The sequence below is a fragment of the Martes martes genome (assembly GCF_963455335.1).
Source record: "Martes martes genome assembly, chromosome: 8".
In the NCBI taxonomy this organism is placed as follows: Eukaryota; Metazoa; Chordata; class Mammalia; order Carnivora; family Mustelidae; genus Martes; species Martes martes.
Genome location: NC_137895.1, coordinates 130,043,260 through 130,066,202, shown reverse-complemented (window position 1 = coordinate 130,066,202; position 22,943 = coordinate 130,043,260). Strand labels below are relative to the sequence as shown.

Here is a 22,943-nt window from a genome sequence, read left to right as displayed (position 1 = left end):
GTGCCTTGGCGCTGTGTGGACCGACACTGAGGTCAGCTAAACGTGTTACGTGGTTGTCTGTTGTGAGAGAAGGCTGTTACGGATGGGTGCTATTTGAAAATGAGCCACTTCTGGGGTGCTGTTGCTTCACAGGATAGAAGGATTCTTATGACATTTTCTTTTCCCCTTGTCAAATTTACTGAAATTCGCATGCCTTGAGCAACTCTCAAGAAATGAAAATGTTGAGATGTGACATTTTCCTAGCAATACATGTAAAGACTAGAGTCCTTTAGTTAGTTTTTATATCCTTGCCAAGGTCTCTTTGTGTTCTGAAAATTTTTTGGTTGTTTAGTTGCTCTGTTGGGATGTGTTAGAATTGGCTTGAGGGGCGTCTGGGTGGCTCAGATGGTTAGGCGTCTGCCTTCAGCTCAGGTCATGATCACAGGGTCCCGGGATCGAGCCCCACATTGGGCTCCCTGCTCTGCAGGGGAGCCTGCTTCTCCCTCTCCCTCCACTGTTCTCCCTGCTTGTGCTCTCTTGCTCTCTGTCAAATAAATAAATAAAATCTTAAGAAAAAAAAAAAAGAAATGGCTTGAGATGATAATTGATAAAGTTCAGAATTTACTGAGGCAATCACGAACAAATTCTTACGTTGAATGTATGGAAGTTGTCTAGCTCTGGATTTGTTCTGATTGATTTGATCTAGAAGGAATAAAATGTGTTTCAAATGACATCGTCACTCCCTTGATCATTAAATAAACATGCCCCAAACAATGCACACATGTGTGTTTCTGTTTTTGTAATGTGGCTACTGTCTGTTTCCTTCCTAAAAGAGGGAAATTATAATATCTTTTGACAAGGTTGTTTGTGAGTTCCAGATAAAATAGTGAAGATCTCAGTTCTTTGATAGTTAATGTAGGTTAGGCAAATATAAGCAGGCATTGAGTATTGAAAAAAATTAATTGTCCTAGCATGTGAAGGCAAAAAGTAGTGACGGAGATGGGTGTTACTTCCAGTAAAAGAACACTAATGTTTTTTAAAAAAATTCTTAGTTACACTAGTTCTTGAGTTTTAAGCATAGGTGGTTTTTCAAAGTAAATGCAGATAGTCGGTGGTCAGGAAGCATACAGTTACTGGTATGTGGTTTTAGAAAAGCAGTGAATAAATAAATGGATATTGCCACTGTTTAAATAGCATGGTAGCATGTGTACTGTTGCAAGTTATCTTTTAGTAATTGCTGTCAGAGTACTTTTAAAATAAGGTTCACTGTGTCCCTCTAGTCCATTCTGTTTCTTACTCGTTCTCCCCACTCCAAGCTTCGATCACATGCAGACTTCAACTGTGTCCTTTGACTGACCCATTCTATTCATTTTCAAGTATGTAAAGCCCAAAGTGCCTCCAGGAGGCAAGCGCATGGGATCACACTTTAAGCAGCTGGAACAATCCGCTTAACTGTATTCCAAGTGCTTCTATTGAAGGTTGGAGGAGAGAAGCCTCCAGCTTTTGTACATAAATCTTGGTAGAGCAAAGGAATTGGAAAAGATGTGTTTTAGAGTGAATCAGAGTGTGCTTTGATGTTAGACTCTTTTGCCAGCAGTTGAAGCTGTTGGTGTGTGATTGAAAGACGGGTGAAGGCAAAACTTGATTTTATTCTAGCACAGAATTTTCACAATAGTCACCTTAGTTTATGTTTAAAAAAAAAAAAAGTGGTTGTTAAATCATCAGGGTTTTTTGTTTGTTTTGTTTCTTAAGATTTATTTAAGAAAGAGTAAGTGTGAGCCAGGGGGAGGGGCAGGGGAGAGAGAATCTCAAGCAGACTCCCACTGATTGCGGAGCCTGATGCAGGGCTTGGTCTCACCACCTTGAAATCATGACCTGAGCCGAAACCAAGAGTTGGATGCTCAACCGACTGAGCTACCTGGGTGCCCCATCATGGTTTTAAATACACATAACTTTCTGGTCTGATGTAATGTATACTTAAGGAGGGGCAGTTTGGGATTAGAGTGTGTGACAGGTATGACATGCCACCTTAGGATGTGTGGCACACTCTGGCAGGCAGACTGCAGTTATGAGCTTGTCACTGGAAAGGAAATACTGTGATCCTAGAGAGTATTAGCTGTGGATTTTTTTTTTTTTTTTTTTGGAAGAAATTTCTAAATTGAAGAGTTGAGTAATCAAAACGGTGAGCATGAGGGGCTCCTGGGTGGCTCAGTCAGCTAAGCATCTGCCTTCACATGATCCCAGGGGCCTGCGATTGGGCCCCACGTTGAGCTCCCTGCTCAGCAAGGGGTCTGCTTCTCCCTTCCCCATGCTTATGCTCTCTCTTTCAAATGAACAGATAAAAAAAATCTAAAGAAACCAACCAAACAAACAAAAAAATAAAAACAAAAAACCATGAGCATGAGATTTCAGAGGTATCCAAAGAAAGATGGTACAGATAGAAGACCTGAGAAATGTCTTCTGTAAGGAGTGGCAAGACAAGGCTTATCAGTATTCACGTAATGCAGTGAATGTGATCAGTAAGCAGAAAGCCACGTTTTGGACCCCTTCATTTGTACATATGCACAACCATGAAGCATACAGTTTGTGTTGCAACCTCATTTCTAAATTTATCTTCTACCCTGGTATTTTTTCCTGTTGAGATTTCTTGACTTTATTTCTTTGTGTTGTTTGTATTTTTGTAATCCGGTTTATTTTAGAAGAAGATATGGCATAAAGATGTAGTTATTTATTTTAAATAAGGTTGGTACTTCTGTTTCCCCAAATTTTTGTTTGTATTTTACAATTGTGTTGGATTACCAGGTAAGAGTATCAAGTTTTTAGTCCTTTTTCAATAGTTGCATATGTTTTCTTTACCCTTTTGAATGTATGTGTACGGGCAGGAGAAGAAAAGGTAGCAGCCTGAATTTTATCCTTGTTTTGGGGATTCTGAAGTATTTCAACAAGACTCAAGTTGATTATTTTCAAGAACGTTCTCTTGATGTGGTTTAATTACTGTATTTCTGTGATTTTAGTCTTAAAGGAGTCATGGTAATGCTCAACCAGACCCTTATCCCATTTAGTTACGTAATTTTAACTTTTTTTCCCTCTTTTTTTAAAGTAATGTGGGGATTGGAACCTGGTACTGAGATCAAGACCTGAGCTGAGGTTACAAGTTGGACGCCTAACTGACTGAGCTACCCAGGCTCTCCTTACCTAATGTTAACTTTCGGTGATTGTTTTAGTCATGTTGTCTTTGTTGAGTTCTTACTATATGCCAGGCACTGTATAGGCCCCAGGGCCACAGTTGCTAGTTGAGCAGCCCCTAGCTTGCCATCTGCAGTCTCCCAGAGGGGTTGTAGATGACGGGATAGGCAGTTGAGATATTCTGTGAGAGGTCATGTGTAGAGCTTTGTGTAAGAGCACAAGGTGGCCGACTCAGCACTGACCTCAGGGGCTCATGGAGCATTTGGTATTTTTGAGCTGAAATCTGAATGTGGAACAGGCATTGCTCAGATGAGAATTTGTGAGGGCTGGGGAGCTGGACACAAAGAATGACCTACACAAGCACCTGGAGGCAAGAGTGGGCATTGTGCCTTTAGGATGGAGCCTGACAGGTTCTCTTGGCTGGTACACGGAGTAGGGAAGGGTGTGGGGAGCAGGTGCAAAGTTTGGCAAAAGAAGGTATGCTGAGACTTACTCCATTTTGTTTTGTTTTGTTTAGATTTATTTATTTTAGAGCAAGCAGGCGAGAGAGAGAGAGAGAGAGAGAGAGAGCGAGCGCGAGCGAGTGAGCGCCTGCGCGCACACGCCAGCCTGTGAGAGCATGAACGAGTGCAGGGAGGGGCAGAGGGAGAGGGAACCTTTAGCAGACCTCCCACTGAGCATGGATTCCCTACCTAGGGCCCAGTTTCAGGACCCTGAGGTCAGAACGTGAGCCGAAATCAAGAGTCGAGCACTTAACGACTGTGCCCCCCAGGGACTCTGGGCCCAGACCTCTTCTTGAATGGCTTCGACTTTATTCCAACACAGCAGGAGCCACTGCATTGAAAGGTTTAAAGCAGGGGAATGAAGATATCAGACTTGTGGTTTTGTTGGTTTTGTTTTGTTTCTAAGAAGTTTTAGTTGCTGTCGAGATGGGATGGGACATGAGATTTCTAGGGTCAAAGATGATGGTGACAATGTCGGGGGGGGGGGTGGGGGGGAGAGGGAAGGTGATTTTGGTTTTGAGAAAGGGAGGTAGATGCTGAGCCTGCCCTCACCAGCAGGCGGGGTGTTTGTTAAACCTCAGCTCCTAGAAACCCTCTCTGCTAATCCAAACAGAGGGCTGGTGCCAGGCATCAGGGATTGGGAGAGGGCTCTGGGAGACCCATACAAGCCCTGAGGTACCACTTCTTCTGTGTTTTGAATATCTCCTCAGAAGAAAAGTGATTGTAGTTTTATGTTTGTTTGCTATTTGGGAGATAACTAGGAAGAACTTCCTGCTGTATAGTTGGACACCTGGATCTTGAATGGAGGATAATTACGTTGTAGGTTGGAGATAATAGATTTGGGTGTCAGATGGCCAGATAAAATACAGAGCATCAGTTTAATTTGAATTTAAGGTAAATAATCTTTTTTTTTTTTTTAGTGCAAGTATGAACCATGCTGTATTTATATTTCTTTGTGAAATCTGGCAACTCTAAGTGGGGTGCCATCAGTATTTAGACAGTAATGGGTTTTGTAAGAGCTTTATTGAGATCTGTACCAGACAGTCTACCCATTTGAAGTATATGTGCAGTGGTTTTAGGTGTCTTCACAAAGTGGTACGACCGTCACCGTAATTCTAGAATAACTTCATCACGTTCCAGAAAAACCCCTCTACCATGTAGCTGTCATTCCCTAATCCCTGCCTCCCCCCTACCCTTCCTCACTCCGGCCCTAAGCAACCACTCATCTGCTTTCTGTCTCTCTGTGTTTACCCATTGTGCACAGTTCATGGACATGGGTCACATAATACGTGGATTTGTTTGTGACCGGCTTCTGTTACTCGCAAATCCACGTGATAACACGTGTCGGTACTTCATACCTTTTTATGACCCAGTAGTATTTCTGGATATACCAGTTTTGTGTATCTTTTTATCCAGTGTTGGACCTTTGGGTTGTTTCCACCTATTGCCTGTTTTGAATGATGCTGCAGAGAACATTCACATACAGGGTTTTATGTGTACATGATTTCCCTTCTGGGGGGTACATGCCTCGGGCTGGAATTGCTGGGTGCCTGCTAACAGTGTCCTGACATGGCTCCACAATTGTACATTCCCACCAGCAGTGTATGAGGCTTCTGATTTCTCTATCATTGGCAACACTTTTTTTTTTAAGAATTTATTTATTTGAGAGAGACAGTGCACGGAAGCAGGGGACAGGTGACGGTGGGGAGCGGGGGAGGGGATCTCAAGCAGACTCCTCATGGGCACAGAACCTGACTTGGGGCTCGATCTGACGACCATGACCATGGTCAAGACCGGCGTCAAAATCCCAAGTCGGCTGCTTAACGAACTGAGCCACCGAGCCGTGTTGCTAACACTTGGTTTTACCTGGGTTTGTTATTCTCCCCTTTCTAGAAGGTGTGACATGGTACCTCCTTGTTGCTGTGGTTTGCATTTCCCTGATGATGGATGAAGTTAAACATCTTTTCCTGTGCTTATTGGCTATTTGTGTATCATCTCTGCAGAAATCTCTGTTTGGATTCTTTGCCCATTTTTTTTGCTCATTGGATTCCTTTGAAATAATGGCCTACTTTTTAGAAAAGTCTTAGATTTACAGAAGTGTCTTTTCAGAATTTTTTGCCAATTTTTTTTTAACTGAGTGGCATTAGTTGTTGAGTTTTAACAGTTTTTTGTGTTTTTGGATATGAGTCTTTTATCAGATATGTGTTCTGCAGATATTTTATTCCAGTCTGTGGCTTGTCTCTTCATTCTCTTAACATTTTCTTTCACAGAGCAGAAGTTTCTCATTTTAATAACATCCAGCTTAACAACTTCTCATTGAGCTTTTGGAGTTGCATAGAAAAAGTCACTGCCATGCTCAAGGTCACCTAAATTTTCTCCTCTGTTATCTCCTAGGAGTTGTACAATTTTGTATTTATATTTAGTTCTGTGGTCTACTTTGAGTTAAAAAAATTTTTTAAGGTTTTATTTATTTGGAAGAGAGAGAGAGAATGAGGGAGCATGAGAGTGGGAAGGTCAGAGGGAGAAACAGACCTCCTGCTGAGCAGGGAGCCCAAAGCAGGACTCGATCTCAGGACTCCAGGATCATGACCTGAGCTGAAGGCACTCACTCAACCGACTGAGCCACCTAGGTGCCCTACTTTGAGTTAATTTTTGTGAAAAGGGGTTCTGTGTCTCGATTCAGAGTTTTGCATGTGAATATCCAGTTGTTCCAGCTTTGGTGTTTGAAAAGACTGGCTTTTCTTGGTGTTTGAAAAGCGTGGCCTTTCTTCGCTGAGCTGTCTTTGCTCCTCTGTCAAAGACTAGTTGATGGTAATTGTGTGGGTTTTATTCTGGGCTCTGTTGTGTTCTGTTGATCTATGTGTCTACGCTTTCACCAACACTACTGTCTTCATTACTGTGGCTTTGCAGGAAGTCTTGAAGTTTGCTGGGGTCAGTCCTTTGACTTCATTTTTTGCAGTATTGTGTCAGCTGTTCTGGGTTTTTTGCTTCGTCGTGTCAACTTGAGAATCTGCTTGTCATATGTACATGGTAACTTGCTAGGATTTTGATTGGGATTGTGTCAAATGTATTAATTTGAGAAGAACTGAAATCTTAGCCATATTATGTATTCTTGTCTGTAAACATGGAGTTTCTCTCTTTATTGAGATCATCTTTGATTTCTTCCATCAGAGTTTTGTACTTATTTAGATTCTATACACATCTTGTTAGATGTGTACCTAAGTTTTGTTTTTGGCACCAATGTAAGTGGTACTTTGTTTTTAAGTTCAAATTCCAATTGTTCACCAGTGACGGTGTGAACAGTGCCATCTTGGACAGACCCACCATGATGACAGCTCCCTGTGAGCCAGCATCTTCTGGAGCACAGCTCCCTCCCACATTCTTTCTTTTCACCTAGCCACACCCTTAAGTACACCCTTAATGTCCTTCATCTGCTCTGGAGATATGATTATGATTTTCAAACATTCCCTTCCGGGTGGTCTCCCAACACTTACTTAATCCCCAACTTCTTGGGCCAAAAAAGCAGGTCTTACTGGATGGAAGTGGGGTCATGGAGATCTCATCTTTCAGCCTCCCCAGACGCGCTTCTGTCTATAAGTCCTCTTAATAAACCATTTCTTGTCAACCTGGACTTGTCAGCCCTTTTCTTCAGTCTTACAACATCTTTGGCCTTTGGAGGTTGTTTTGCTTATGCCTCTCTTATACCACAGGTATATAGAAAAGTACTTGATTTTGGTACATTAAGTTTGCATTCTGAGTCCTTGCTATAATCATTTAGTAGTTCCCAGAGTTTTCCTAGTTGATTCTTTGGGATTTTTATTTAGATAATCATGTTGTCTGTGAACAAAGGCAGCTTTACTTCTTCCTTCCCAGTACATATACCTTTTATTTCTTTTTCCTGTCTTAGAGCATTAGCTAGCACTTCTAGTTAAGTACTGAATATTAGTGGTGAGAGGGGACATCCTTGCCTGGTTACATATCTTAGGGGGCAAAGAATCTAGTTTTTCACCATTAAGTATGATGTTAGCTCTAGGTATTTTATACATATTCTTTATCAAATTGAGGCAGTCCCCTGTATTTCCAGTTTGCTGAGAATTTTTGTCATGAATGGGTATTGGATTTTTTGGGGGGGAGGCATCTGTTGATATGATCACACATATATATTTTTTATCCTGTTGGAGAGATGGATTACATTAATACTTCTGAATATTAAACCAGGCTTTGCATTCTTGGAAAAAAATCCCACTTGTTTTTGTATACAATTCATATTATATGTTGTTGGATTTGATTTGCTGATATTTTATTGAAGATTTTTGCATCTCTGTTCATAAGAGATACTAGTCTGTAATTTTCCTTTCTTGTAATGTCTCCATCTGGTTTTGATAGTAGGGTAAGGCAGGCCTCATAGAGTGAGTTAGGAAGCGCACCCTGTGTTTTATTTTTTCTGGAAGAGTTTGAGAATTGATATAATTTTTTCCCTTAAATTTGCCAGTGAAACCATCGGAGCTCCCTCAGTCCTTGCTGTTTTGGAAGGTTACTAATTGTTGATTTAATTCCTCTGTTAGATGTAGGTCTATTTAGATCACCTATTTCTCCTTTTATGAGAGTTTTTGTCACTTGTGTCTTTCAAGGAATTGGTGCATATCATGTAAGTTATCAAATTTGAGGGCAGAGAATTGTTCATTATCTCTTATTTTTAATCTCCATAGGCTCCATAGTGATGACTCCTTTTTCATTTCTGATATTAATAATTTGTGTCTTATTTTTTTTTTTTGGCTGTAGGTTTATCAATTTTATTAATCTTTTCAAAGAACCAGCTTTTGGTTTTGTTGTTCTTTCTCAGTTGTTTCCCCTCCCCTCCCCTTCCCTCCCCTCCTCCTCCTTCCTTCCTTCTTTCCTTCCCTCCCTCCTTCCCTCCCTCCCTCCCTCCAACAGTACAAGCAGGGGAGGGGGAGAAGGACAGGAAGAGAGAGAGGATCTCAAGCAGACCCTGCACTGAGCATGGAGCCTGACATTGGGCTCCATCCCACGACCCTGAAATCATGACCTGAGCTGAAACCAAGAGTTGGATGCCTAAACAACTCTTCCTGTTTTAATTCCATTGATTTCTATTTTCTTCTCTATTTTTTTCTCTTGGCTTTTCTTGCTCTAGTTTCCTAAGGTAGAAGCTTAAGTTACTGAATCTAGTTCTTTCTCTCTGTCTCTCATTTTTTATTTTACATATGCCTTCAGTGCTGGAATTTTCCTCTAACCACTCTTTTGCAGCATCCCACAAATTTTTATAAGTAGTGTTTTCATTTAGTTCAAAATATTTAAAAATTTCTCTTGATACTTGATCTTTAGCTCATTTGTTATTTAACTTCCACATATATATTTTCCTGCTGTATTTCTGTTACTGACTTACCTCCATGTAGTCTAAGCTAATGGTATATGATTTCCATTTTTTAGATTGTTAAGGTGTATTTTATGGCCCAGGATGTGGTCTGTCTAGTTCTGTGTGAGTTTGGAAAGACTGTGTATACTGCTATTGTTAGATGAAGTATTAGGTCCAGTTGGTTGGTGCTGTTTTGTTCAACTTTTTCCTCAGTGATTTTCTGCCTGGTGGATCTGTCAGTTACTGTGTAGAAGGGTATTAAAGTTTCCAAGAATGATGATGTGTTTATCCATTTCTCCTTGTTATTTTATCAGTTTTGGTTCACGTATCTTACTCACTTATGTATCTTACTCACATATCTTACCTCACTCTCTTGTGAGGTACATATGCACACATTAAGGATTGTTATGCGTTCTCAGAGAATTGACCTCTTTTTCATTATGTAATACCCTCTTTTATCTCTGATAATTTTCCTTGTTCTGCCGTCTGCTTTGTGTGATATTGCTAGGGGTTCTTCAGCTTTCTTTTGGTAAGTATGAGCATGATTTTTCTCCCTTCCTTTACTTTTCATCTACCTGTGCGTGTTTATATTTAAAGTAGATTTTTTGTAGACAACATATAGTTGGATCTTCTTTTTATCTATCACAGTCTCTTGTTTTAATTGGCGTATTTAGACCATCTGCATTTAAAGTAATTGTTGTTGTAGTTGTTGTGGGTTAATATTCACCATGTTTGCAACTGATTTTCATTCATTACACTTGTTCTTTTTATATTATTATCACCTTTTCTTTCTCTTCCTTCTCTGCTTTTAGTTGAACATTTTAGATTATACCATTTATTCTATCTTAGCATATGCATATACTCTTAAAAAAGATTTTATTTATTTATTTATTTAATCATTTGAGAGAGAGAGAACAGGAGCAGGGGGAAGAGCAAGAAGCCCGACATGGGCCTCAGTCCTAGGACTCTGGGATCATGACCTGAGCCAAAGGCAGATGCTTAACCGACTGAGCCACCCAGGTGCCCCTAATTCCATACACTTTTTACAAAGGTTTTACAAAGGTATTTCCAGTCCTAGCATTTGCTACCTTCATTTATAACTAATGTAGGTCCACTTTCAAATAACACCACACCTTTTCACAAGTAGTACAGTGTGTTATAAGGGAATATATTCAATTCTTATTTTCCTATCCTTTATAACATTGTTTTAATTCATTTCACTTACCCATCTTCTTTAATAAGTCAACACATTGCTATTCTTACTATTTTGAACAGTTATCTGGTCATTTAGGAATAAGAAAAACAAGAGACTTAATTTTATATTTGTTTTTTATTTTTATTTTGTTTATTTATTTATTAAAATATTTTATTTATTTGACAGAAATCACAACTAGGCAGAGAGGCAGGCAGAAAGAGAGGAGGAAGCAGGCTCCCTGCAGAGCAGAGAGCCTGATGTGGGGCTCGATCCCAGGACCCTGGGATCATGACCTGAGCCGAAGGCAGAGGCTTTAACCCAGTGAGCCACCCAGCTGCCCCTATATTTGTTTTTTTAAAAGATTTATTTATTTTAGAGAGAGAGTGAGAGCATGGTGGCAACAGGCCAAGGGAGAGGGAGAGAGAATCTTCAAGTAGACTCACAGCTGAGTGCTGAGGGCTGGATTCCAGGACCCTGAGATCATGACCTGAGCTGAAATCAAGAGTTGGTTGCTTAATCTACTGAGCCACCCGAGTGCCCCAGTTTTATTTTAGGTTTACTTATTCCTTCTGTGAGTGTATATAATTTTTCTTCTCTCTGAAGATCTGCTTTAAATACTCGTTGTAAGACAGGTCTACTGGGCAGCAGATTCCTTGAATTTATAGTTAACTGTTCCTTTTTTTTTTTTTAAGATTTTATTTATTTATGTATTTGAGAAAGAAAGCACGAGAGGGGGAAGGTCAGAGGGAGAAGCAGACCCCCTGCTGAGCAGGAAGCCCAATGCGGGATTTGATCCCAGGACTCTGGGATCATGACCTGAGCCAAAGGAATTTGCTTAACCAACTGAGCCACCCAGGTGCCCTATGTTTAACTGTTTTGTTTTTATTTCTTTTTCACTTTTGAAGTTCAGTTTCACCAGCTACCGAATTCTAGGGTGGTGGGTTTTTCTTTTAACACGTTTTTCCCCCCAGCCACTTTCTTCTTGCTTGCATGATTTCTGATGAGGCATCTGATGTATTTCTTATCCTTGTCCTCTGTAGGTAAGGTGTTCTGTTCCCTCTCCCCACCCCCCGGCTCTTTTCAGTATCTTTATTTTTGTTTTTTTCTGTTTAACTATTAATGCAAGTTGTAGATCTTTTTTGCATTTATTCTCTTTGGTGTTCTCTGAGCTTCCTGGATCTGTGGTCTGGGGTTTTATCACTAATATTGGAGAATTCTCAGCCGTTATTACTTTGAGTACTTCTTTTCCTTTCTCTCTTTGTTCTTCTGGTGTTTCCATTATGTGTTTGTTATACCTTTGTATTATTATTCCACAGTTCTTGGATATTTTGTTCCCTTTTGCATTTCAGTTTTGGGAATTTCCATGAACATATTTTTAATCTTACTGATTTTTTCCTTGGCCATGTCCAGTCCACTGATGAGCACATCAAAGGCATTCTTCATTCCTGGTACAGTGTTCTTGATTTCTAGCATTTCACTTTCATTCTCTGAGTTTCCATCTCTCTGCTTACATTATCCACTGGCTCTCGCATGTCCACTTTTCCCATTAGTGCCATTCGCATATTAATCATACTTATTTTACTCTCCCTATTTTCTGGTTCCATAAATCTGTGTCCTTTCTGAGTCTGGTTCTGATGGTTGTTTTATCTCTTCAGACTGGGTTTCTCTCTTATCATGTCTTGTAATTTTTTGTTGTTGAAAGCTGGACATAGGTATTGGGTAATAGGAATTAGGCTTTTAGTGAGTTTTTATGTTAATCTTGCTACAGGCTGGGCTGTTTGCTGTAGCTGTGAGGGTCAGAGGGTTTGGAAACCTTCATGGCTATTCCCTCCCCCGCCTCCTTCTCTGGCTTTCCTTAGGACATCTCTCGGAGTCTGTGACATGCAGCTCTCAGTCATAACCATTGTTATTTCACTGGAGCCCTGGGGGTGGTGAGTTGTTCTGTGATCATGGTGATTAAGTGTCTGTTATTTAGTGGGCCTGAGTCCCTGGGCTCTGATGACCTTCAGAAGCATTCTTAGCCTCTTGGCTTTTCCTTTCTTTCCTTACTTGGGACAGGAAGGCTAGCAGAGGCTGGAGTTCACCTCACTAGTCTTTCCCCAGGTCAAATAGGGCTCTATTTAAAGCAGCCTCTCTTAGAGGGCAGGCTTCTTGGCCTGTGTCTTTCAAAATGGGTGTTTCTCTAATCTCCTATTTGAAACAGTAGGGGATTTTTCCTCTTCACCATGAGAAGTTGGTGGGAGGAAAACCGCTGCAGCCTCCCATAGGACTGGGGCTTGGGAGTTTTTAACTCTCTAACTAGTCCACATTCAGCCACCATCAAGTCATCAGAGTTCCCGGTGAAGGTTTGGTCCGAGTTTCCAGGCTCCAGCAGCTTCTCTTTCTGCTAAGCTGCTCTTGGCCATGAATCCCCCTCTTCCCCTGTTCTTTCTGATTTCCAAGTGACTGTTCGCTCTGTGACTTTCGTTCTCCTTAATTATCTGAGCTGAAACCGAAAGTCTCCCTTTGTCCTCTTTTTGTTTGGTGGTTATTTTATTACTGATTTGTAAAGAGTTCTTCAGGTATTTTGAATATCAGCTCCCTACCAAATTATACTTGCAATTGGAAATATTCAGTTTCTCTTTTTAAAGATGTCCCGAAGTTTTGTTTTGAACGAAACACACGAAGCCATGGACAGAGTAGTTGATCGGTGGGAGGAAGATATGGTGGATAAATTAGTGGGACTTCATTTTAAATCTCCATGTTAATGTGAATTTGTTAAGTTTTTAATGTTTGTAATTTAGGTGGAATTTTAAAAGTGAAAGTTGTCTTAGTCTGGGTCTAAAAATAAGTCTTGAACAGATGTTCAGAAGGCAACCTGTGAACGAGAATATACTAAAAAAAATTTTATATCTCCAACCTGGAAACTCTAGAAAATGAAAAACCAACTTGAAGGTAACGTGTGACTTTAATCTCTTAATAATTCCAGTTTTCTCAATAATTAGCACCATGAGACTTCTCGGAAAGGAGCTATTTCCAGGATAAATTGATACAGTCAAGCTATAAAAAATGAGCGATCATGTTTTGAGCAGTGGTTTTATAAACTTATTTTCTGTAGCCCTTTGGGTTCCTCTTTGAATTCAGAAGCAATGAAAAGCATCATAGTGGGCGGGTGGGGGGCGGGGAAGGTGATATTTACATAGTAGTAAATCAGATTCAAAGCTGAAAGACTATTTTATAAGATACTTGTGGGTACAGGGCTCGTTAGAGACAAATTGTGCTGTTTGAGAGGGGAGAGGTGGTGTTAGGTTCAGAGAGTAAACCCGTTGGGGAGCTTGTGTTACTTGCCTCTGCAGTACTGTTTGCCTTGGGTGGGAGGAAAAGGAAAAGACAGCCAGACACTGCCAATGATCCATGGCCACCTGGTCTGCCAGAGTAGAGACCTGGGTATCAGCAGCTGGTAACGGTCCTTGGCCAATCAAAGGTAATTGTTCAGCCAGCTGAAGGAGCCAGACAGGGTTATTTCTTATGTTATAGTTTACATTTTTTTTCAGGCACAGAAACATGCAGAGTCTGCCGAAGATAGGAATTCCTGAGGCCCTGAGTAAATTGTTGCCTTTGTGATTCATACTCTCAAAACAGAGGCCATAGGTAGCTCTTCTTAGAGATTTGCGTGGGACTGGGGATGAGTGACTGGGAGCTAGCTTGTAATGCGAAATACTCAGTTTCTCTTCAAGATGTCCTGAGGTGATGGCTCGGTGAGGCTGTGTCCTACCGCTGTCACCTGTGTTCAGCGTAATAGATCACCGCCTTCTGGAAGTTACTGTGAGATAGAAATGATTATTCAAATATCTTAGTTTCAGAATGGTCCCCTTAAATTTGCGTTTATTCCAAACTGAATAGCAGGGAGTCTGTCTACAGAAAGGGGGAGTTTCCTGCCTTGGAACACCTACGAACTGCTCGTTCACTAGAACGGGTACAGTCAGGAAGGCGGTAATTTTTCCATGTCCCTTGTGGAGGTGATTCCTGTTGTTGTCCACTTCCAGAGACTAGGAATTCTAGTAGGAAACTAGCCAGCTTCTTTAGCTCTTCTATCTACCAGTGGGTTTGCTGGGCCACAGAGATGGGCATCTCCCACTTGACTAGGTTTTGCCAAATCATCGTGCAGGTGACTGCACGTGTGTGGAAGTGACTGGCTGGATGAGCTGTGTGTTGGCATTAGCAGTAGCCTGGCCTGTCTCCCTTTCTCACCTCAGCCTGTGGGCTGGGCAATGCTTGGAACCCTTGCTCTAATGCAGGCACCGGTGGCTCGTGTCCTGTTGCCCGGAAGGTGTTTGGGCCGTGAGCGTGGTCCTATTAGGACATTCTGAATTGGTTCTCAAAGTACACTTACCACAATTCGTTGTGGACCCGGATGAAAAAAAGGGAGTGGCCTGTTCCTCAGGGACATGATGGAACGGGATGTGGCAGGTTGTGAGGAGGCTAAGTCCACGTGTCTCTGAGTTGTATGATAAGGAGTGTAAGAACACAAATTCTGGTGGAAGGAAACTCAAGGTTCAGGTAGAATTTCACAGGAGAGACTTAAAAAAATATATTTTAGAGTGAGTGAGAGGGAGCACAAGCTGGGGGAGGGGCACAGGGAGAGGGAGAAGCAGACTCCCTGCTGAGCAGGGAGCCCAACTCAGGGCTTGATCCCAGGACCCTGACATCATGACCCGAGCCAAAGGCAGCTGCTTAACTGACGGAGCCACCCAGGCGCCCCTCACAGGGTAGATCTAAACATGCTTTTATGGGCTGGCTTGGAGATCTACCCACATTTTAAACAGTATTTCAGGAATATGTGTCCCAAAATCTGGAATAGAATTATACGTAAACTTTTGGCATCAACTCCATTTGGTTTGCAGGGGAGGGATGGGGTCATATTCCTTGAAGTTCAGTTTGGTGCTTTAGACACTCAGCGAGTGATCACTGAATGAATACAGAGCAAGTCCAGTACGTGGCTAAAGGAGCTAAAGGTACTTTCTGGAGGAGGAGCCCTGTACCCTCAGGACACCTTTGTTTCTTCATCCAGATCAAGTTAGGACCTTTTGCTGCCTCTTCTCTTTTTTTCTTCTGTCCCTTTTTCTTTCATTCTGTGGCATTTCGTTCTCATTGTGTGTGGCCAAACCTCTCTCGGCGTGCCTTAATGATGGGCAGCTTGGTGTACTGAGGAGTCTTCGTGTGTCCGGACACCCGGGCTCTCCCTTCTTGGGGACACATATCTGTGGTAGGAGTTCAGGGCTGGGGTTAGGGACCACATTGCTTGGACTCAGATTCTGGCTGTGCCAAGAATATCATGCTGACAGTAAGATAATTATACCTCATTATTTTACCTCACAGCACCTCCTGTTCCTGATATATGAAATGGTGATAATAGTAGACCTACCTTGCATGCTTGTTATTAGGAGTAAATGAATTGGTATGAGACATGGTTTAAACCGTCTGGTACATCATTGGTATTACTGTCCTGAGCACCATCCTCAATTTTTCCTTCTTCTGGTTAGCTGTGTGCACTGCTCTGTCCCTGGATTGGCGCTTTTCAGTAACCCTTTGGCTACATGTCTGTTATTTTTTCAGGAAGATACTTCCTTGCCTTAATAAACTTTTGTTCTGGTCCTTGTTTCCTTGCTCTCACTCTGCAACATTGTAATGAAAATCAACAGCCTGTGATTTGAAATTCTTGAAAACATTCTTAAGTTGGCCATACGTGTTAGGGTTAACTTTTCCTTCATTTAAAAAATGTTACAGAATATTTGGGGCCTTAAAAAGGCAGGTAACAGATGTTGAACTCCCTCATATTCACCATACAGCTTGGGAACGAATATTCAATTCTTTTGAAGCCTGAGTATCCCTTCTTATTCACACTCCTTTCCCTCACTGGCCATAGGTCATCTGGAGTTTGTATTCCTAAAAAAATAGGAGATATTATTTTGTATGTTTTAAAATTGTTTATAATTCGGTTCATACTTTTTTTAGAAAAGATTTTCTTTATTCGACAGAGAAATCACAAGTAGGCAGAGAGGCAGGCAGAGAGAGTGCGCGGGGGTGGGGGGGGGCGGGGGGGAAGCAGGCTCCCTGCTGAGCAGAGAGCCCCATTTGGGCCTTCATCCCAGGACCCTGAAATCATGACCTGAGCCAAAGGCAGAAGCTTAACCCACTGAGGCACCCAGGCACCCTCAATTCATACTTAACACATTCATCTTTCTGCAACTTTTTACTTAATATTTTGTTACATATTTTGAGATATATTTATGGTTATGCAAATGGCTTTGATCCATTCATTTTCATTGTTACATGGTGTTCTAGGACTAGGTCACAGATTACTTCTCCTGGCCCTAGATATTTTCATTGAAAGGTGTCCTGTGGGTATAAGATTCCTTCTTCTGGAAGTCACCTTTTCTCCATGTCACTGTTTCAAACAAAGCAGTAAGCAGCCCATGTGTAGATTGTCCTTGTACATGTATGGGACTGCTTCTGTAGGTATGCCGCCAGAGAATGGGGTTGCTGGGCCACAGAGATGCACATCTCACACTTTTTTAGATGTTGCCCCATTTCTCCTCTAAGACTGTACCCTATTACACTCCCACCAGTAGGATTAGAGTTCCAGTTGCTTCATGCCCGTGTCAACACTCAGAATTGTTAGATTTTAATTTTTGCCAACAGGATCAATTTGAAATGCCCTCTCCTTTTAGTTTATATTTATTTGAATATTAGAGGTTGAATGTATGTTTATGGGCTGCTCCATTTTTCTTTTTTTAATGCCTTTTTACATCCTTTGCCTGTTTTCTGTTCCTTGGTTATTTGTCTTTTTCTGGTTGATTTGTTGGAATTCCTGGTGTTCTGCTACTGGATCTTTGTTTATATGCATTCTAATTATTGTCCGGTCTGTGTTCTGTCTACTCTTATAATTTATTATGTTAAAGCATATATAGACACAGATTCTCTTTGTCTTAAATGCATAAAACAGAAGCATCCTGATAGGCCCACTATCCAGTAGAGAATCCTTAGCTCAGCACATTTTAGGGAGAGCATGTATTAGGGTCTCAGGTGTATGTACCTCCAGCCCAGTCTGAGGTCTGCTTTACTTTTTCATATGCTGGCTCTAGAGAGGTCCTCTGGGAGTGTCTACATGGATCTAATATTCCCATTTGGTTGTAAGCATCTATGTCACATATTTTGGCACCTACTGTAATGATGGCTCTAGTTGTTCATTGAGTACAGTTCTTTTAGGCAGGATGTATGTGGTTCATCCCTGTATAGTCCTCATTGCCTAGAAGTGTAGCAAATGTTCAAGAAAGATTGCTGTTAAAGGAGGCTGGGACGCTTCCCTTCCAGGCTCTGTCTTGCCCAGTTCGTTTCCTTTCATTTCACAAATACCTGAGTGCTCGCTGTGGCCATAGGAATAGGTGCTCACATCTCATTGGATTTGTGTATTGTGCTCTTACGGTTTTTCATAAATAGCTGATGATTTTTTAAAAAGATTTTATTTATTTATTTGACAGAGATCACAAGTAGGCAGAGAGGCAGGCGGCGGGCGGGGAGCAGGCTCCCCACTGAGCAGAGAGCCCGATGCGGGGCTCAATCCCAAGACCCTAGGATCATGACCTGAGCCGAAGGCAGAGGCTTTAACCCACTGAGCCACCCAGGCGCCCCAATAGTTGATAATTTTTCAAAAAATCACTTTGAGTTAACTCCAGTGGTTGCCTAAATTGCATTGTGTTTATTACAGATAGAGGACAATAAAGGAAGATCTTTTTTATCTACCTGTTTAAAAATGAAAGTTATTGTTAGTATTTCTACATGTCAGTAAAGGTAGTAGGACTTATGAGTGTTCTCTGGTGGTCATGATTTGTAAACAGTGTCCTATAAAGGAAAAAAAATTGAATTGGATTGACTTTATAATTCTTCACATAAAATATTTGGAAAGTCTTTTAACATTTCAAATGAACTACTTTTAAGAGTTTCAAAATATTTAAAAATACTTTAGTACAATTCTAGGAATCAAGACATTAGTGCAAATTTATTGTAAAAAAATCTAAAAGTGAGATCATAGGCTTTTGTGTATATAACATAAAATTACTTTCAAATGATTTACTGTGAATCAGGAAGTATTTTATATGTTGTTGTGTCCATCCATCCATCCATCCTGCCATATACTCTCTGATAATTGCTGTTCACAGACACATACAAGGTTATGTTACTTATGGCACGTGACTTGTTAGTAAAATGGGAGCAGTTGTGAAATGTGTCACTGCAAGGCAGAAAGAAGGCTTGAAGAGCCAGTGTGCTTTTTTTTTTTTTTTTTTAAGATTTTCTTTATTCATTTATTTGTAAGAGAGAGAGAGAGCACACAAGCAGGCAGAGGGAGAAGCAGGCTCCCCGCAGAGCAAGGAGCCTGATGCGGGACTTGATCCCAGGACCCTGAGATCATGACCTGAGCGGAGCGGCAGACATTTAACAGACTGAGCCACCCAGGTATCCCCTAAGAGCCAGTGTGCTGTTTGCCTCACTTCTCCACACGCCCTTCCCACTGGTCACCGGTGATGTTCCAAGTGGTGGAAGCTCTCGCTCCAGGGTCTAGGAGCGCAGAAATGGGGAGCAGAGTTCCCAGACGACATGCGGTGGCCACAGAGTACGAGTGAGAAAATGAATCTTCATCGTCACACACCACTGACATTTGCGGGTTGGTCATGACCATAGTTTCCCTATTTAATCCTAGCAAGTGCCTTCACTATGTTATATTTTAATTCTGTTTTCCTGACAGGGTAGCTCAGTGATGTAGAAGTTAGAACAAATGCAATCATTAACATTCCATGTTGTTATTTTTAAGTGGTGGCTCTTGGTCTGAGAGTTTGCACTGTAAAAAGTTCCTATTTATTTTCTTGTCAAAACTGTTATTTTTTATGCGCGCTTTTTTCATAGCCACGTACTTCCCTCCTAACTGCCGTGGTGAGGCCTGAGAAAGGCTGGCCCGGATCTCACTGTTTGACGTGATTTTTCCGGGGTGATGGAATAGCGTTGGAGTGTGCCATCTTGGGTCGGACCTTGTCCCTTTCGCGTTCTCTCTCAGCACTAATAAAACGGAAGGCAGTGTATCTATATTACTTTAAGATTCCCTTGTTTTCTTACTGAATTTCATGAGCTTATTTTGACTTCACAAGCAAAGGCTTTCAGTATCAAAGTTTAACATACAGCCCCCCCATATCTGCTGATAAAAACTTTTCCTCATCAGAAAAATCATGTGCAGGTAGCGTCTCCAATCGTAACTTCAGTTTCTTTTGCACATTGGGAGTATTGCAACTATAATTGCTCCCCCCCCAATAGTCATTTCTGTGTTTCATTTAAAGCTACATTAAATGGTCTTCACTGACAACTTTTAACAGTAAATTATATTTATAAATTTCACTTAAATTGGTTTGTTATAAGTTACACAGAAGATAAAAACTTGACTGTCAGTAGTTGACAAAAGTGATACGCATCTTGGGTTTCTAATTTGAATAAATATGTGCTAGGTCACTATCCTGTGGCTTATTAGTCAATCGAGAAAATTGCTGCAAGCTCCTTTTTAAATTTTGGGTCCTTCCACTAGATGGTGCTCATTCCTTTAGGAAATCTGAGACTTCCTGGAAGGAACTTGTCAGTTACGCCACTGATGGAACTCAGGCCAAAGCAATATGAAAAAAATTTTCTTATGTCATGGAAAGAACCACAGCACTTTGTAGCAGATCTATTTATGAATGATAATGTATTATATTTCCGAGGAATCGGTGATTTTATTATATAGCCCCTTTGTATAGAAACTACTTATGGGCATATTGTACTTGTGTCACGTGAGGGGGATATGGTGGCAAAAAACAGGCATGGGGACCCTCAGCCACATGACTCTTGGAATCAGTACTCACATAATACTGAAATGAGTTTAAAATTACAGCCGAGATAAAATCAGATATGCGGCTCTTAGGACTTATAATGGGAATGGGTGGGGAGTGTTTGCTCACAATCTGGGGTTGGCTCAGTTAAGAAGTGACTACTCAGCTGGCTCAAGGAGATGTGAAGGTTGTGTAAGAAGATCAGGTACGCAAAGGTTGAGGCACAAATTTCTCGGTAAGTGTCAGTGTTGGGGGTTGTCCCTACACACCCTGGTCACTATAGTGGTCATTGCAGTGGTGGGATCCTCTGGGCCTTCTCGGTTTGGACACTTGCATTCTTCAGTTCTCATTTCCTCAATAACTTTCTTACCTCCGCTCTTTCTAGAAATTCTTTAAGGTGCGTATTGAGCTTTCTGGTTTAGTAGGCTATTTTTTTTCCTTCCCATTTTGCTGAGAGATTGCCTCAACTTTCATCTTTCTATTTAATTTTTAAAGAATATGCTATCATAATTTTAATTCAGAATTTTTTTTTTTTTTTTGTGGGGAGGTGGTGGGGCTGGAGTGTGTCTATTCCTTTTTCATAGCATCCCAGTCTTATTTCATGGATACAGTCTCAAATGTTTTTAAGAATAATTAAACCAAACAAAGAAACCCTTTATTTATTGATTCCTTTATATGGTGCTATGTCCTTTTCAAAGTTCTAAATACCTTGTTGAGTGCTTCTGGGAACCCTAAGAGATATGTACTAATCTTCCTCCCCACCGAGTAGATGAGAAGAATAAGGTATGGCTTTGACTAAGGTTACGCGGCTAGTTACGTGGTGGAGCTGACCTTCCTTGATCCCCGGGGCCCAACTCAGGTTGTTTCTGTGCATTTACCATGAAGCTGTTCTGCTCCTTGATGGATTCTCAGTATTGTGGTTTTGCTTTTAAATTTTGCATTCTCTTTCATTCACAGTGCTTGTTTACTCTGGGACTTCTTTTCTGTTTGCTTGGTGTTTATCCTTTGATGGCTTTTGTCAGACGTCCTTTAACTCTTGGTCATCTGCTCTATCTAACAGGGAGGTGATAAAAGGTTGATTGGAAGTTCCTTGTGGCTAGGCAGGGCTTGGTGACTGGGGGCCTTCCCCTTAGAACAGTGGTTTTCAAATGGGGGGGGTGGGGGTATTGGACAGGGTGGAGGGGGAGAAGGGGTGATTTTGCAATGCTCAGGGACACTGTTAGACATCCTGTAATGTACAGGACAGCCCCCCATAATGACAAATTATTCAGCCTCAAGTGTCAGTAGTGCCAAGATTGAGAAACCTAGTTTTTGAGGGAAGGGGTGAAAAAACAGTTACTGTTGGTTGTGGGAGGAGAGGTTGCAAATGGCAGAGCACGGCCTTCTTTCCCGTGGCTTCTTGGGATCTGTTGCCGGGGGTGGGGGGTGGGGGGTGTGAAAGGAAAAGAGCCTCTGTCAGTGTTCAGGTGTTCGGCACCCTCCCGCCTGGCATCTCGGAGCCCTGAGCGTCACAGTGCTCTCCCCGCCAAATCGGCTCTTTCCTATACAGTCTCCCAGTTTGTTCTAATTCTTTTTTCTAGAAACTCTGGAGATTACTCTTCTGACTGTCTCATTTCCACAATTTTAATTATTTTTTAAAAAACTATCTAAACGCATTTTAGGATGAAGAAGAGATTCCTGTGTTATTAAACACTAAACTTTTGGAGCCTGTTTTTTAATGGCATTATTGTAATTTATCAGCTGCTTATACTATCATTGAATTGTTTCTTATAGTTAGAAGGCTTCCTTCTCGACTCTCTGAGGTTACTTTGAGATGCAGTTCACAGAATGCAGTAAGATAAATGCTTGAATCTTTCTTTTTAACTTACTAATTATCAGAATACTCTTTTGGTACTCCAGCATTTTCCAAAGTTAGTAATTTGTAAATATATATATATGTGTGTGTGTGTGTGTGTGTGAGTAATCAGTAATATATATTAAATAATATATATAAAATATATATTTATAAAGTTAGTAATATATATATGTATTTTTTTAGCTTTTTTTTTTTAATATTGTCATGAATTCAGGGATTTTGATAGGCTTGATGTGTCCATTAAAGTCATTCTTCCTGATGCTCAAATTACCTGGGCCTGTGGAGACCCATCAAGTTGGTTCCTGAGTTTGCTACAACTCTGGGAGGCTTTGATCCCTTCCTTGCTTTTCGGGCTGACAATCCTTTCTACTGACTCCTAACAGCTGAGGCATAGAAACTCCTTTTTCCTGTTCTTTCCAACTTCTAGCCTCATGTAGTATCTTTTTACTTCTAGTTAGTACCAGGAAGGTAATCAATGAGCTCATTTTATTTTCCATATAGTCTCTCCCCCTCCTCTTCCTAATTTTTGGTACTTGTGTTTAAGCTCCAATTCTGGATCTGTCTCTTACCCCCAGCCCCCGCTGTGGCCTTAGTTGAGTGTGTTGCTTGGCAACCATCAGTCCTTGTCTGGTAACAGCCCCTTATCCAAGAGCTGCTCTGTCTGTTTCAGAAATTCATTCTCTAGTTGCTTTCTGTGGGTAAGGCTCACGAGAACAGTTTTCTCAGAGTTCCAGCGGGGTGTGTGTGTGTGTGTGTGTGTGTGTGGTCTTTTTATTAATATCTGAGGGTCAGTTTGTCAGAAATGAAAATCCTGGGTTTCCAGTTGCTTTTTGAATGTCACAGGTATGTTACTCCTTCAATTCCTGGCTAAGGTGTTCCTAAGTCCATTGGCAATAAAACTTTTGCCCTTTATAGATGTTTTGGTCTTGATGTTCGTAGGGGAGGGTATTTTCTTCTGATGTTC

At 41.2% G+C, this 22,943-nt stretch overlaps 1 protein-coding gene across 2 annotated transcripts in view; it reads left to right on the top strand.

The window, feature by feature from the left end:
* Positions 1 to 22,943, top strand: part of MPP7 (MAGUK p55 scaffold protein 7) — a 290,474-nt gene that overhangs the window by 120,446 nt on the left and 147,085 nt on the right. The gene's annotated exons all lie outside the window — the stretch shown is intronic.